This window comes from Anomaloglossus baeobatrachus, chromosome 3 (genome assembly GCF_048569485.1).
Source record: "Anomaloglossus baeobatrachus isolate aAnoBae1 chromosome 3, aAnoBae1.hap1, whole genome shotgun sequence".
Classification (NCBI taxonomy): Eukaryota; Metazoa; Chordata; class Amphibia; order Anura; family Aromobatidae; genus Anomaloglossus; species Anomaloglossus baeobatrachus.
Genome location: NC_134355.1, coordinates 314,260,889 through 314,276,540, shown reverse-complemented (window position 1 = coordinate 314,276,540; position 15,652 = coordinate 314,260,889). Strand labels below are relative to the sequence as shown.

General features: G+C 38.9%; 1 protein-coding gene across 2 annotated transcripts in view; it reads right to left on the bottom strand.

Moving 5' to 3' along the window:
• LOC142295227 (amine sulfotransferase-like) overlaps positions 1 to 14,834 on the bottom strand; it is a 79,164-nt gene extending 64,330 nt beyond the window's left edge. Inside the window, exon 1 of one of the 2 annotated variants that reach the window (XM_075338316.1) lies at positions 14,778 to 14,834. The gene's annotated coding sequence lies outside the window, so the exon portion shown is untranslated. Of the gene's footprint in view, positions 1 to 9,444; positions 9,741 to 14,777 lie in introns of those variants that run through there. The other variant, XM_075338317.1, reaches the window with a different exon arrangement.
• Positions 14,835 to 15,652: the final 818 nt, after the last annotated feature.

Sequence of the window (15,652 nt, the reverse complement as noted above, 5' to 3'; positions counted from 1 at the left end):
AGTTATTGCCAACACCTGTTAGGTGCCACAGGTAAGTTACAGGTGCTGTTAATTACACAAATTTGAGAAGCATCACATGATTTTTCAAACAGTGCCAATACTTTTGTCCACCCCTTTTTTATGTTTGGTATGGAATTATATCCAATTTGGCTTTATGACAAAATTATTTTTTTTTTCATTGAAGACAAATTAAATGAGGATAATAATACCAAAGAATTTGTGATTGCAATCATTTTCAGGAAGAAACTGAGTATTATCTGACAGAATTGCAGGGGTGCCAATACTTTTGGCCAGCACTGTACACACAAGTGCAAAAAAGTGCATGTGCATGATGTACAATGTACATTATATTCATTCACAGAAAAAAAATGTGTACACTACACAAAAATAACAAAGGTGCACACGCCAAACACAAACGAGACAGTAATTCAGGGGCAGCAGTCCTCTTCATACAAATATGTTTATATGCTTATATTAGGAAGAGTATGTGTGATGGTAGCCTCCATCTTGAAAATGACAGTTTGGCTTTAAGTAATGTTGGAAGACATACTGTATTTTGTTTGGATTTCTGAACAGGTGCATCTAGCTATGTGCATTAACCTTGAAAAAGACACATTATTGAATCCTGATCTTGAAAAAGACATATCAGAACTTCTTGCTGAGAAGAATGTGATGTCCATTTTCTAATAATAAAGGTTTCTTAGATAGATACCACCCTTCCATGGCAGTGTGCCGAGATTATACAAAACAAATGATGCGTTAATTTGAATTGCACATCCATTCATAATAGCAAATTGACATGTAACCAATCATTAATGTAATGTTTTCTTTTTTTTCTTTTTTTTTTATTTTAAATTCTTTATTTAACATTTTAGAATATAACATGGATGGGTAGGGAACCATCATGACACTTTCTTACAAATTATGACAATGTGGATTCAGAAAAAACTTTAAGTATATTAACAACTTATAACACTGTCAGGTGTTTTCATGAATAAAGAAAAGGGGATGTAAGAACAAGAAGGTGGAAGGGGATGGGGGGAGAATTATGAGGAAGAATATAGGGGTATAATACGTGAGAGAGTAAGGTAAGAAAGGGGGAGCAACAGGAGCAAAGACAAAGAAGAAAAATAAAACCTGCTAAGTTTTCTGTTTTGTTTTTTTTTATCGAAATGAGACTTCTCATTGCATGCTGATCAGACGCAACTTTTCAACTAACTTCTTAGTATGATAACGATGCATTTAGCCAAACCTCCCAGTCATTTAAATCTTTTCCATGTTTGATTTTTGACAGTCTGATTTTTTCAACTGTACCTGTCTGGACTGTCTCTCTGATCCATTCTTTAAATGAAGGTGGCTCTTCACTCTTCCAATGTCTTGTTATGACTATTTTAGCAGCATTAACTATTTGTGGTAACATAGAATTTTTCCTAAGGAGTGACTTTGAGGGATCTAAGTTGAGGAGAATGAATTCATAGAATAAGGGTATTTCCGTATTGGTCATCTTTTTAATATGGTCTCTAATTTTTTTCCAGTAATTTTGGATTTTTGAGCATTTCACCAGGATATGTGACAGGGTACCTAGTTCAGATCCACATCTCCAGCAGAGTGGGGAAATTGAGCTGTTTATTTTATTTAATATAATTGGAGTTTTATACCATCTTGAGACTATTTTATAGTTTAATTCTTGATACCTCACCGAAGTAGTGAGGGAGTGAATGTTCCCTAGAATTAATTGGATTTCTTCTTGGAGGAATTTTGTATTTAATTCTGTTTCCCATTTGTTCAAAAAGTCGGGAACATCAACATCTTGGGATAAGTTTTTATTTATTTTGGATATTATTTTTTCATTCTTTGTTGTGTTTAGAAAGAGTTTGAGTAATGGTGGGTCCGTAGTTGAGGAAGAGATATCTGGAAGGTGTAGATTTATCGTATCTTGTAGGATCTGAATATCTACTTTCTCCAGCTTTAGTGTGGAAATGAGTGCATTAAATTTACCTTTATTCAGTGAGTCCTGTTTTGTCTACTAATGACTGTATTGGCATGGTTTTATATTGATCCAGGTGACTCAGTTTTTTTTTTGAGTGATCTGTAGCTATTGGGGATTAGGTGAAGAATAGGGGTGGCTTTGCAGATCCTTGGTATCAGATTCATTTTTTTATTTGTTTTATGCCAAAGTTTGAGAGTTGTTATGGTGTAAGGATTTGTGATACTTTTGTATTTGAATTTGTTAAAGGAAGTAGGCCACAAGTAATGTAGAAATCCTCTATGTAAATCACTCAATTCAAGTATCGTCCAAAGTTTTGTTGATGTGTGGGACTGAAGTTCAGCCACTCTTGCTATATGTGCTGCTGTCCTATATTTTTCGAAATCTGGAAGGTCAAGACCTCCTCTATGTCTCAGATTTACTAGAATTTTGTGTTTAATCCTATGACTTTTCCCTGCCCATACAAACTTTGATATTATAGCATTCATTTTTTAAAAAAATTGTTGGGGGATTATCTATTGGGAGGGTTTGTAAAAGGTAAAGAGCTTTGGGTAGAATTATCATTTTTATCAGATTAATTCTACCAAACCAGGAAATCGGGGCGTCTTTCCATGACATCAGGGAAGATTCTACTGACTTTAGTAAAGGCATAAAGTTGAGTTTGTAAAGGTGATTGGAAGAATTACTGAGCTTTGTACCCAAATAAGTGATGGAGGAACATTCTTTAAAGGGATTGAGAGTAGACAGCTTTTCTTTGTTTTCAGGTGATAATAAGATATGCATTATATTGGACTTAGAGAAATTTATTTTAAAGTTAGAAATTGTGTTAAAGAGACGCAGTTCTGATAGCAATTCTTGTATAGAGTCATTTGGGTTTACCAAAAAGAATGGAATATCATCTGCATAAGCAGCGCATTTATGTTCAATTGTGCCCGTCTTCAGTCGTTTTATTTTGGGGCATTGTCTAATTTTTTATAAAAGGGTTTCCAGTGTAAGGATGAATAGAAGGGGGGACAATGGGCAGCCCTGCCTCCTCGTACCGTTCTGTATATCAAAGCTGGGGGACAGGATATTATTCACTTTGACTCTGGCTGTGGGCGTGGAATATAAGGCCAGGATTTTTTGTAAAAAAATTTTGGGGAAGCCAAATTTAATGAGTGTTTGTTCTATCAATCACCAATCAATGCGATCAAATGCTTTTTCCGCGTCTGTGGAAAGGACCGACAATTGTATTTCCTGGTGTTTAGCCAGGTGAATCGCGTTGATTGCCCTTTGCTTCTCTACCCTTAATAAAGCCAACTTGTTCCGGATTTATCAAATTTGGGAGAAGTTTCTGCATCGATTCGCTAGTATTTTGGCATAGAGCTTCACATCATTATTAATAAGCGAAATTGGTCTGAAGCTGCCTCAGGAGGTGGGGTCTTTTCCTTCTTTCGGTATGAGACTTATGTGTGCCTCTAGAGATTGTTAGATTTATCAATATGGTTAAAGTAATCTAACAGGTGTGAAATCAGTTCAGTTTTGAAATGCTTATAATATTCTATTGAAAAGCCATCAGGGCCTGGGCTCTTGCCATTTTGGGTTTGATGTATAGCTTCTTCTATTTCTTCCTTTGTTATAGGGAGATCTAACAATTCCTTTTGCATAGCTGAAATTTGGGGAAGGGTTAGGTTCTTGAGAAATTCTTCCGTTTTTTCAATTTTTTCTGAGTCAGATTTGCAGTTTGCTTTTAGATTATATAGGTTTGAGTAGAATTCTGAAAACGTTTTGGCGATATCTTCTGTTTTGTAGAATATCTGATCCTTATTATTTTTTATTTTCAGAATATGTGTGGAGTTAATTTGTTTCTTAATATAGTTTGCCAGATATCTACCACATATGTTTGCATAGGAGTATGCTTTAAAACGGGAGAATGATAGAAACTTTTCAATTTTTTGATCAAGGAGGGCCCTTAATTCAAGTCTTAGATTATAAAGATTTCTCTCTAGAATATGAGATTGTGTTATCTTATGTTTGTCTTCCATATTTTTAATTTGGGCTATTTTTAGTGAGATCTTCTTTTCTCTTTCTTTCTTTGTTCTCGAACCAAGTTCAATGAAAATGCCTCTGAGAACAGCTTTGTGCGCTTCCCAAATGTTACAGTCGCATTTGCCAGAAATACAGTTTTCTGTAAAGAAATTCTTAATAGAACTGGCTAAATAATCTTGTGAGTCTTTCATTTTGAGTACATTATTATTTAGCTTCCAATTTAAGGGGCTTCTGATTTGTTGTTGTATGTTCAGGTTGAGAAAAAGTGGGGCATGATCTGAGAATAATATTGAGTCATAAGAGATGCTATGTACTAAGCTCAGATGTTTGTGGGGGAGAAATAAATAGTCAATCCTTGAGTATTTTTTGTGTACTGATGAGAAGAAGGAATAGTCTTTTGTGGCGGGGTGTATCATTCTCCACACATCTATTAATAGTCTGCTGTTTAGAAGTTGTTTAATGTATCTAGTTGTTTTGAGCGGGACCGTCGATTGACCATTTGATGTGTCTAACGGAGGGTGTAAGGGTATGTTGAAATCTCCTCCCAGAATTAATTGGCCTTCTATGAAATTATCTAAGATCTCAGTAAAGCTTTTGAAAAAAGGGGCGTGATTGTTGTTTGGTGCATAAATGCTTGCTAGCGTAAACAGTGTATTATATATTGTGCATTTCAGTAATATGTATCTGCCCTCTTTATCATATAACGCATCCTTAAAGACGAAAGGAATCCTCTTATTTATAATTATAGATTCACCTTTTGTTTTTTTTTGATTGATGAGTTAGCGTTAAACCATTTAGTAAAGATTTTATTTTTAGTAACTGGTGTGTGTGTTTGTTTAAAATGAGTTTCTTGGAAAAATACTACATCTATTTTATTTTTATGTAGATAGCTCAAGATTTGTGATCTTTTTCCTGGGATGTTTAATCCTTTTACATTATAGGTAGCTACCTTTATGTTGGCCATTGATGCTTGAGTGGGGCATATTTGCGTCTTATTTGTTTTGTCTTAGCAGGATTTTTAAATAAACAGGAACTATAGAAGGATGAGATAAATAAAACAAAAGAGTGAACCATGATGTGCAACGTGCCACCAGGTTTCTCAACTGGTTTGAAAATTTTTGCAGCTGGTAGGGATATGAGCAAAAATAATGCACGCCCTACCAGGAATAATTGCAAGGATAAAGGCGGTATTCAGGTCCGTGGGGGCGTGGACCTAGAAGAGAAGTAGCGGTTCTCTTCTTTTTTTATTTTTTTTTTTAGGGTTCTCCCTTTTTTCAAAGACGGAGAGAAATATGTATGTACTTATTAGAGGTATAAACAGACTCCCGGTGAGTCTTAATTGAACCAGAGGCTTTAAATGACACAATGTCAAATCCCATTTCAAATGTAGCCTATGAGCTCAATCTGGCGGGATTATGTTGTTTAGCATATACATTGTGTCCAGGCTTCCCCCTATCTCTGTCTCCACCTCAGTGGGAAAGAGGGAGGGGGTAGTAGGTTGACGTATGTTGAGTATCAACAACTTCATATCTCTTTTCTAAATATAACTCTTAATACAAAGGTAACTATAACAGAACTTTAGAAACAGTTAACCTAGAATTTCTGATCAAAGTAAATATTTATATCATAGGTTTTGCTTCTATGTTCACCCGATTTCTCCGTTTTCTCTGTGGTCTCTATTGGGTGTTCTCTTGTATTCAGAATTCAGTTTTCTTTTCTTTTTTTCTTTGGGTGGAGTGACTATAGACCACTTTTCAGATACTGGAAATGGAGGCAAATTTAGAAATGCCTCCGTTGTTGTCCAATGTAGGACCTGGAGGTCCGATAAATCCAATTTTCTGAGGACGAACGGTAAGTCATCAGGAGTTCTGATTGTCAGTGTCTTGCCATTGAATGGGACTGCCAGCCCAAAGGGGAAGAGCCATCTGTAGGGAATGTTCTTATTTCTCAAAACTTTTGTCAAGGGTTGAAGCTGTTGCCTAAGGTCGAGAGTCAGCTTTGTAAGGTCCTGAAAGATTTGAATCTCCGAGCATTCGTATTCTATTTTTTCCACACCTCTCGCTTTCTGATAAATGTCCTCTTTGGTTTTAAAGCTTTGGAAACAGCATAAAACATCTCTTGGTCTGTCTGTTCCCGATTGTTTTGGTCAAAACACTCTGTGTGCTCTTTCTATCTTCAGGTCATTTTCATTGTGTTTCCCGATAATGTTGTTGAAGATTGTGATCAAGGTAGTGAAAATATCCTTATCAGGGATAGATTCCGGCAGGCCTTTAACTCTTAAGTTGTTTCTGCGGGACCTATTTTCGAGGTCATCTATGTGGGTCCTTTGCAGAAATTGATCTTTTTGTTTCTCAATTAAGATTTCTGTTACTTTTGAAGCGTGTGCTATGATCTGTTCATTATTATCTTCCAGGATTTGTATTCGGTCATGCACCGATTTAACATCTTTTCTGAGATCTGCGATCTCATCCTTCACAGCCTGTGTAAAGTCCTTAAATAGATACTTCATATATTCTCCTGTAGGGAGAGCCTTAATGTATTCTTTTATATCTTGATAATGCTGTATGGATTTGGAGGCCTCATCTTCATCACTATCTGACCACTGGTTGAGTGGAAGTGTTGCTGCTTTCTGTTTGTGTAGTTCATTACAAATTTTATTACGTTGAGGTGTTTCAGTTACAGCTCGTTTTTGCGACTTGTTTTCATCTTGACTTTTTTTTGGCGTTTTGTGTTGTTTATTTGATTCTTCAGTTTGGGGTTTGTTACCTTTTCCCATTTTGCCTGTATTGATACTACTACACCGGGAGTAAAGAAGTAAATAGTTAAATCATATGATCTTTTATGTGAGTTTCATCAGATTGTAGATCTCAAGGTTTGATTGAAGGAAGGTCTCACCTATTTTGGTGGCGAGGGGGGGGGGAGTTGCAGTTCGCTAGTAATATTCAGGGTGACCTTCTCTGCAGTGTATGGCTCACTATTAGGCTATGTGCACACAGTGCGTCTTTTTGACGCTGCGTTTTTGGAATCCACAGTGCAGGGTGCCCAAGCTTTCTGGGCACCCCCGCTGTGAATTGCAGTCCCGCAGCCACCCCAGAAAATGGCGCTTTCATAGAAGCGCCATCTTCTGGCGCTGTATCCAACTCTTCCAGCTGCCCTGATGCCGGGTGGCTCGCCGGGTAATAATGAGGTTAGGGCTAGCTGTATAGCTGGCCCTAAGCCCGAAATTCATGGTGTCACGCCAGTATTCGACATGGCCACCATGAATTTCTAGTAAAGATAAAAAAAACACAACACACAGAAAAATATTTTTATTAGAAATAAAACACAACACAATTAGTGACTCCATCTTTATTGAAATAAACCCCCCTCCGCAGTAATCCTGGGTCAGGGTCCCGCGCCGTCCAATCCGGATCCAATATCATCTGATCGGTCTGCTGGAAGGCAAAGCGATCAGATGATGTGTCAGGATCAAGTGCCTGAATCCCATCACACATCAGCTGATTGTATAAAAGCCGTTTATACAATCAGCAGATGCATCGGTGCAAAAAAAAAACAAAACAAATAATACTCACTTATGTGCTGATTACCGTCAGCTCCTGCAGCGATGGGGCGGGAGTCTGATCCCGTCCGATCGCTGCAGCAGCTGCCGGTAATCAGGGATGAAGTCTCCTGACGCATCCGCTGATACCGGCCGGGCGCCCGCGTCACCCCGATACTTACGATCACCTGATGCGTCAGGTGACTGCATCAGGTGATCCATTGCCAGGTCCTGCATCCATTGGAGCTTTCCCGGCCGTCTGCACACAGCCGGAGCGGGGGTGGCGATACCGTGAGAGGAGATGGGAGCGGGCATGGCACCGGGAGGCTGCAGACAGGTGAGTATAACTTTTTTTTTTCTACTGTTAACTTTTGTTTTCGCAGCCGCTTCCACCTCCCGCCCAGACATGGCGCCGCACGGCAGCATACATGCACAGGACGGGAGATGGAAGCGACGGTGACGGTACCGGGAGGATTCACGCTTATGTATATACTGACAGAAGGAATCCTCTTCCTGTACAAGTCACTTTACTACCAACCTCCTGCGTTTTATAGCTGCGTTTTTGGTCTTAGAAACGCACCAAAACGCACCAAAACGCAGCTATTTGCGTTTCTCATTGCGTCTTTCAACATCCCATTGAACTCAATGGATGAAAAGCGCAGTGAAAAACGCGGGAATAATTGACATGCTGCGCTTTTGTGGTCACCACAAAAACGCAGCTGAAAAAAAACGCTGTGTGGGGACAGCAAAAATGAAAACTCATAGACTTTGCTGGGGAAGCAAAGTCATGCAGTTTTGAGGCCAAAAACGCACCCGAAAAACGCGCAAACACGCCGAGAAAAACGCACTGTGTGCACATAGCCTTATTTTTCTTGTGGAGCTCGTCTGTATATGTTGTTCACCACTGTTATTCAGGAGGGCTCCTCTGTGATATGTGGTTCTATGTTGTTATTCAGGGGGAGCTCGTCTATGATATGAGGTTTGCAGCTGTTAAGCTACAAGGAGTTGTCCTGAATATGTGGCTTTTCTGTGTTGGTCAAGAAGAGATTGTCTGCAGTGTTCAAATCACCACTGTCATTCATATGTTGTTCACCACTGTTATTCAGGAGGGCTCCTCTGTGATATGTGGTTCTATGTTGTTATTCAGGGGGAGCTCGTCTATGATATGAGGTTTGCAGCTGTTAAGCTACAAGGAGTTGTCCTGAATATGTGGCTTTTCTGTGTTGGTCAAGAAGAGATTGTCTGCAGTGTTCAAATCACCACTGTCATTCAGGGGGGGCTCCCCTAAGATATGTGGATCACTGTTGTTATTCCAGAAGAGCTTGTCTGCAGCTTGTGTCACACTATTATTATTCAGAGAGTTCACCTGTGCTGTGCAGCACACTACTGTCATTCAGGGGAGACTTGTCTGGGCCGTGCCACACACTGATGTCATTCAGGGGGAACCTGTCTGCACACAGCAGGTCAAAGGCACTTTTATCATGTAGATGGGGACTCTGAAATTCAGATACAGTGCTTGGTTATAATATACCTTATCTTTATGCTGCCACTCGCATTCACAGACTTGCTTTGTAATTTGAGTCAAACCCTCCTGTATTGGGTATGAAGACTCCTGTTTTAGAGAGAAACTGCAGTTCCTATCTCCTTGTACAAATGCCTCCCCCATTCTCCTTTTGTTGATCTGATGTGACTGGCCCCAAGCACTGCTCCTTTCTGCTTTACCCAGCGCTGACAGCCAATGCTTCTCTGGGAAAATCCCCTTCAGCCTACAGCAGGCCTGCACTCAAACACAGCCACTGACACTGATGGGGGGCAGAAGTAGGTGAGAGTGCAGATTCTGAGGCACAGCAGTGTTAAGGGGCTTCCCCTCTGTCCCCAGGTAAGTACTCACAGTCCAGCAGCTTTATCTTCTTTTCTTCTTATCTCCTCCACTCTCAGTAAACAGTCTTTCTTTAGCTGCAGAGCATCCTGGAGCAGCTCTCTTCCTGTCTTATCTTTTATAATGGCTGCCTCCCCCTCTCCTTCACACTCCTCTGTATCAAAGAATCTTGTGCCTCCTTGGATGTTTTCAGCCAGAGTTTCCCCCACTCTGTGTGCCTCTCGATCTCCACCATAGATGAGGACCCTTTTGTGTAGTTTTGGGTGGGTTGTGCTGGGAATGTTATATTAAAAGAAGCTATGCAGTCAGGAGCTCTTCTGTATTGCAACCTTCTCGCTCTCCAGCTAGGCCACGCCCCCCATTAATGTAATGTTAAATGACCAACGAAATGCTTTAACCTCTGTTTGGGTTAAAACAACCCTACAATTTATGGGTGGACAGGAACCTGCAAATGCTCCTTTTTGTTACTATGTTTCATATTCGGTTTGCACTTCTGCACCTTAGAAAGATAGGATGTGCCATTAGTCTTTTTCTTAGATTACAGGGTTATACCGTCTGATTGAGCACTCTTGCTCTTCAGCCTCATGTAATTTTAATTCTCCATTTCCAGGTTACTGTCCCCCCATAAATTGTAGGATTTTTAACCCAAACAGAAGCATTAGTTTGATAGGGATCCAACAAACATGAGATCGCCTTGCTGCTGGCTGTTGGGCTCACATAAAATATGGCCATTTTTGTGTGCTAAGTATCTCAATTTTTACATGTTTTTCATAGCAGTAATGCATGTCTATATTCCCATATTCAGTGTTCCACATATCTTAGCAATGCAGTGTGTAACTGTCTCCTTTTTGTTACTATAATAGACAATGCCATGGTATTGGGGTTGGGTAGGTTCGAATACACATTCATATGCATATTTCAGGGGCAAAGGAATCATATATGATTCAGATTGAATAAGTCCCTATGGTAGGTAATGCACATTCCTATAATCCAGAGAGAGGAGGGCAGACACATGATATAATAGTCACATGTTCAAAATATCCCTGGAAAATTAGCTATTCAACGTCTAATGTGACCAACAATAATGATGGGATTAGGAGCAATCCCAACAATTTAGCCCTGTCAGCTGTGCAGGGTGTCTCAGGTATACATCACAAGTGAGACTGCATTATACTGAAGGGTCCGTGTCCACACTCAACCCATCTCAATGCTGTAATGACGCAATTGGGGAGGGGGTGTCCCATGACATTATCTAGTAGGCGTGCTCGGTCGCATCATAGACACACATTAGAGACATGTTTACAGGCATTCGTCACGGATTGATGGGGGAATATGTCGAGGCTACGTCCGAGGACCTTATTAAAGGGAAGTATACTACTTTCTTTATTTGCGTCTAGCCCCACAAGCAGCCTATGTTTGATAGCACCTTACATAAATTAGTAGTGCATCTGATTCATTGCACACATTATACATGTTTATTATGACTACTGATGGGTGATCGTTACTCGAGCCAAGCAATTCTCAAGTAAGAAGCATAATAGAAATCAATAAGAAACTAGAGCATATTTCTAGCAGACCCCCTTAGGTTTGCTGGAAGGTCTGCCGGGAAGCAGGAGAAATAGCTGTGGAGAGACTGCCAAGAGAGAAAGAGCAAGACTTCAGAGAGATAGAGAAATTTCCTTAAATATCTGTGCTGCATGAACACAATTCTACTTCCACAGTGTAAATCTCAATCTGTGACCAGCCACAAAATACCCCTGATATACTCCGTGCTTCAGGTGGAACCTGCACTTTCCAGGTTGTGACCTACTACAATATCTCAACATTCCTATCCTGAAATCCTCTGTGCTGCCAGGGGGCCCTGCATTATTCACAGTGTAATACTTCATCTGTGACCTACCACAACATCAGCTTACTGCTTTTCTGAAACATTCTGTGTCTCTGACCTCTTATAAGACGTTCCTCTGCTGAATTACTCTCTTCTTCAGGGAGACCTCTCCTCTTCCCCTATGAAACTCCTAGTCTGTGATGTATTCTAAGGTCAGTACACTCCTCTCCTGAAATGCTTTGTGCTCCTGAGAGACCAGACTTTACTCTCTACATTGTATAGACCCAACATAATACCACCATATAGTAACCACATTACATTGCATTGTATAGACGCGGCATAATACCGCCAGAGAGTAACCACATTACATTGCACTGTATAGACCCAATATAATACCACCATATAGTAAACACATTACATTGCTTTGTATAGATCCAGGATAATACCGCTATATAGTAACAACATTGCATCGTATAGACCCAGCATAGTGCCACCATATTGTAACGATATTACATTGAATAGACCCAGCATAATACCACCATATAGTAACCACATTACATTGCATCCTGTAGACTGAGCATAATATCGCCATATAATAATTAGATTGCATTGTATAGACTCAGCATATTACCAACATATAGTACTGAGATTGCATTGTATAGACCCAACATAATACCGCCATATACAGTTAGGTCCAGAAATATTTGGACAGTGACACAAGTTTTGTTATTTTAGCTGTTTACAAAAACATGTTCAGAAATACAATTATATATATAATATGGGCTGAAAGTTCACACTCCCAGCTGCAATATGAGAGTTTTCACATCCAAATCGGAGAAAGGGTTTAGGAATCATAGCTCTGTAATGCATAGCCTCCTCTTTTTCAAGGGACCAAAAGTAATTGGACAAGGGACTCTAAGGGCTGCAATTAACTCTGAAGGCGTCTCCCTCGTTAACCTGTAATCAATGAAGTAGTTAAAAGGTCTGGGGTTGATTACAGGTGTGTGGTTTTGCATTTGGAAGCTGTTGCTGTGACCAGACAACATGCGGTCTAAGGAACTCTCAATTGAGGTGAAGCAGAACATCCTGAGGCTGGAAAAAAAGAAAAACTCCATCAGAGAGATAGCAGACATGCTTGGAGTAGCAAAATTAACAGTCGGGTACATTCTGAGAAAAAGGAATTGACTGGTAAGCTTGGGAACTCAAAAAGGCCTGGGCGTCCACGGATGACAACAGTGGTGGATGATCGCCGCATACTTTCTTTGGTGAAGAAGAACCCGTTCACAACATCAACTGAAGTCCAGAACACTTTCAGTGAAGTAGGTGTATCTGTCTCTAAGTCAACAGTAAAGAGAAGACTCCATGAAAGTAAATACAAAGGGTTCACATCTAGATGCAAACCATTCATCAATTCCAAAAATAGACAGGCCAGAGTTAAATTTGCTGAAAAACACCTCATGAAGCCAGCTCAGTTCTGGAAAAGTATTCTATGGACAGATGAGACAAAGATCAACCTGTACCAGAATGATGGGAAGAAAAAAGTTTGGAGAAGAAAGGGAACGGCACATGATCCAAGGCACACCACATCCTCTGTAAAACATGGTGGAGGCAACGTGATGGCATGGGCATGCATGGCTTTCAATGGCACTGGGTCACTTGTGTTTATTGATGACATAACAGCAGACAAGAGTAGCCGGATGAATTCTGAAGTGTACCGGGATATACTTTCAGCCCAGATTCAGCCAAATGCCGCAAAGTTGATCGGACGGCGCTTCATAGTACAGATGGACAATGACCCCAAGCATACAGCCAAAGCTACCCAGGAGTTCATGAGTGCAAAAAAGTGGAACATTCTGCAATGGCCAAGTCAATCACCAGATCTTAACCCAATTGAGCATGCATTTCACTTGCTCAAATCCAGACTTAAGACGGAAAGACCCACAAACAAGCAAGACCTGAAGGCTGCGGCTGTAAAGGCCTGGCAAAGCATTAAGAAGGAGGAAACCCAGCGTTTGGTGATGTCCATGGGTTCCAGACTTAAGGCAGTGATTGCCTCCAAAGGATTTGCAACAAAATATTGAAAATAAAAATATTTTGTTTGGGTTTGGTTTATTTGTCCAATTACTTTTGACCTCTTAAAATGTGGAGTGTTTTTGTAAAGAAATGTGTACAATTCCTACAATTTCTATCAGATATTTTTGTTCAAACCTTCAAATTAAACGTTACAATCTGCACTTGAATTCTGTTGTAGAGGTTTCATTTCAAATCCAATGTGGTGGCATGCAGAGCCCAACTCGCGAAAATTGTGTCACTGTCCAAATATTTCTGGACCTAACTGTAGTAACCACATTACATTGCATTGTATAGACGCAGCATAATACCGCCATACCGTAACCACATTACATTGCATTGTATAGACCCAACACATTACATTGCTTTGTATAGATCCATAATAATACCGCTATATAGTAACAACATTGCATTGTATAGACCCAGCATAGTGCCACCATATTGTAACGAGATTACATTGAATAGACCCAGCATAATATCACCATATAGTAACTACATTACATTGCATCCTGTAGACTAAGCATAATACCGCCATATACAGTCATAAGAAAAAGTTTGGGCACCCCTATTAATGTTAACCTTTTTTCTTTATAACAATTTGGGTTTTTTCAAGAGCTATTTCAGTTTCATATATCTATTAAATGATGGACTGAGTAATATTTCTGAATTGAAATGAGGTTTATTGTACTAACACAAAATGTGCACTCCGCATTTAAACTAAATTTGACAGGTGCAAAAGTATGGGCACCTTTATCAATTTTTTGTTTTGAACACTCCTAACTACTTTTTACTGACTAAATTGGTTTTGTAACCTCATTGAGCTTTGAACTTCATAGGCAGGTGTATACAATCATGAGAAAAGGTATTTAAGGTGGCCACTTGCAAGTTGTTCTCCTATTTGAATCTCCTATGAAGAGTGGCATCATGGGCTCCTCAAAACAACTCTCAAATGATCTGAAAACAAAGATTATTCAACATAGTTGTTCAGGGGAAGGATACAAAAAGTTGTCTCAGAGATTTAAACTGTAAGTTTCCACTCTGAGGAACATAGTTAGGAAATGAAAGAACACAGGTACAGTTCTTGTTAAGCCCAAAAGTGGCAGGCCAAGAAAAATATCAAAAAGGCAGAGAAGGAGAATGGTGAGAACAGTCAAGGACAATCCACAGACCACCTCCAAAGACTTTTGGTCTGTACTCTCTCTTTCTCTCTCTCTCTCACTATATATATATATATATATATATATATATATATATATATATATATATATATATATGTTATTTCTTTGTAGTGAACACCTGTTTTGGTGTCCATTGTTATAGTGTACATTATGGACATGCACTTTTTACACTTGCACTTGTGTGTATATGGTTTTGTTGTAATGCATATCTAATAAATAACTATTTTTATCTATATAATAATAATAATATCGAATAGAAAATAAATTACCTTACAGGCAAATCTGTTCAGATGAAGCTATTAAATCCTTGGTCACAGTGGGTTTTCCTTACTTATAAATGACTGATTTAACCTTTAGACATTCTAAAACAATTTAATATTCTGTTATGCCAAATTCTCAATTTGCAGGTTCATTGTAGGTTGATCTGTTAATTATTAATCATCCCTGATCTAAAATTAACTCTTAATCCACACAATTTGCACAATTTGTTTTACTCCTGTGTGACAGAAGTATACCTGAAGATTTGGGTCAAATGTAAAATCTGTAGTAGGGCTTCCTACACTATGGTTATAAAAATATATTTATGTACAGTATATAGTTAGAGACAAAATTTTAAGAATCCATTTCAGACTAACAGGAAATCTTTTCTCCAAATGGATTTAAAATATGCAAAATAAAATGATGCAGTTTTTCAGAACTCATAATAAAATATAGAGAAAATTTCTATAATACTTACCTACATATCCCTGCAGATATATACCCTACTGGACACATTAAAAATTATTAAAGGGGAGATATTTTTGTTTTGGACAATTTTTCTTCAACTGTACCAACCACAAGGTAAGGTTTCACAGAAAAAGTCACTTCTAAAATATCAATTCTTTATTGTACAAAAAAAATTTTAAACAAATTTTTACATATAAATCTTTAAGGATACACACATAGACACAAACAAACAGCCAAATATGAGAGACTCCAGCTGGTTATAAAGCAAAAAGATTAGTGATATGATATACCCCAAAAATTGGGGGTAAATATATCACTACGTGAAATCGACCTTCAATATAGAGAGACATACGATTGGACTGAATTTGGTCTAGGTATGTCTATATTCTGAGGCTCTCACAAGCCCAAGGTAGAGAAA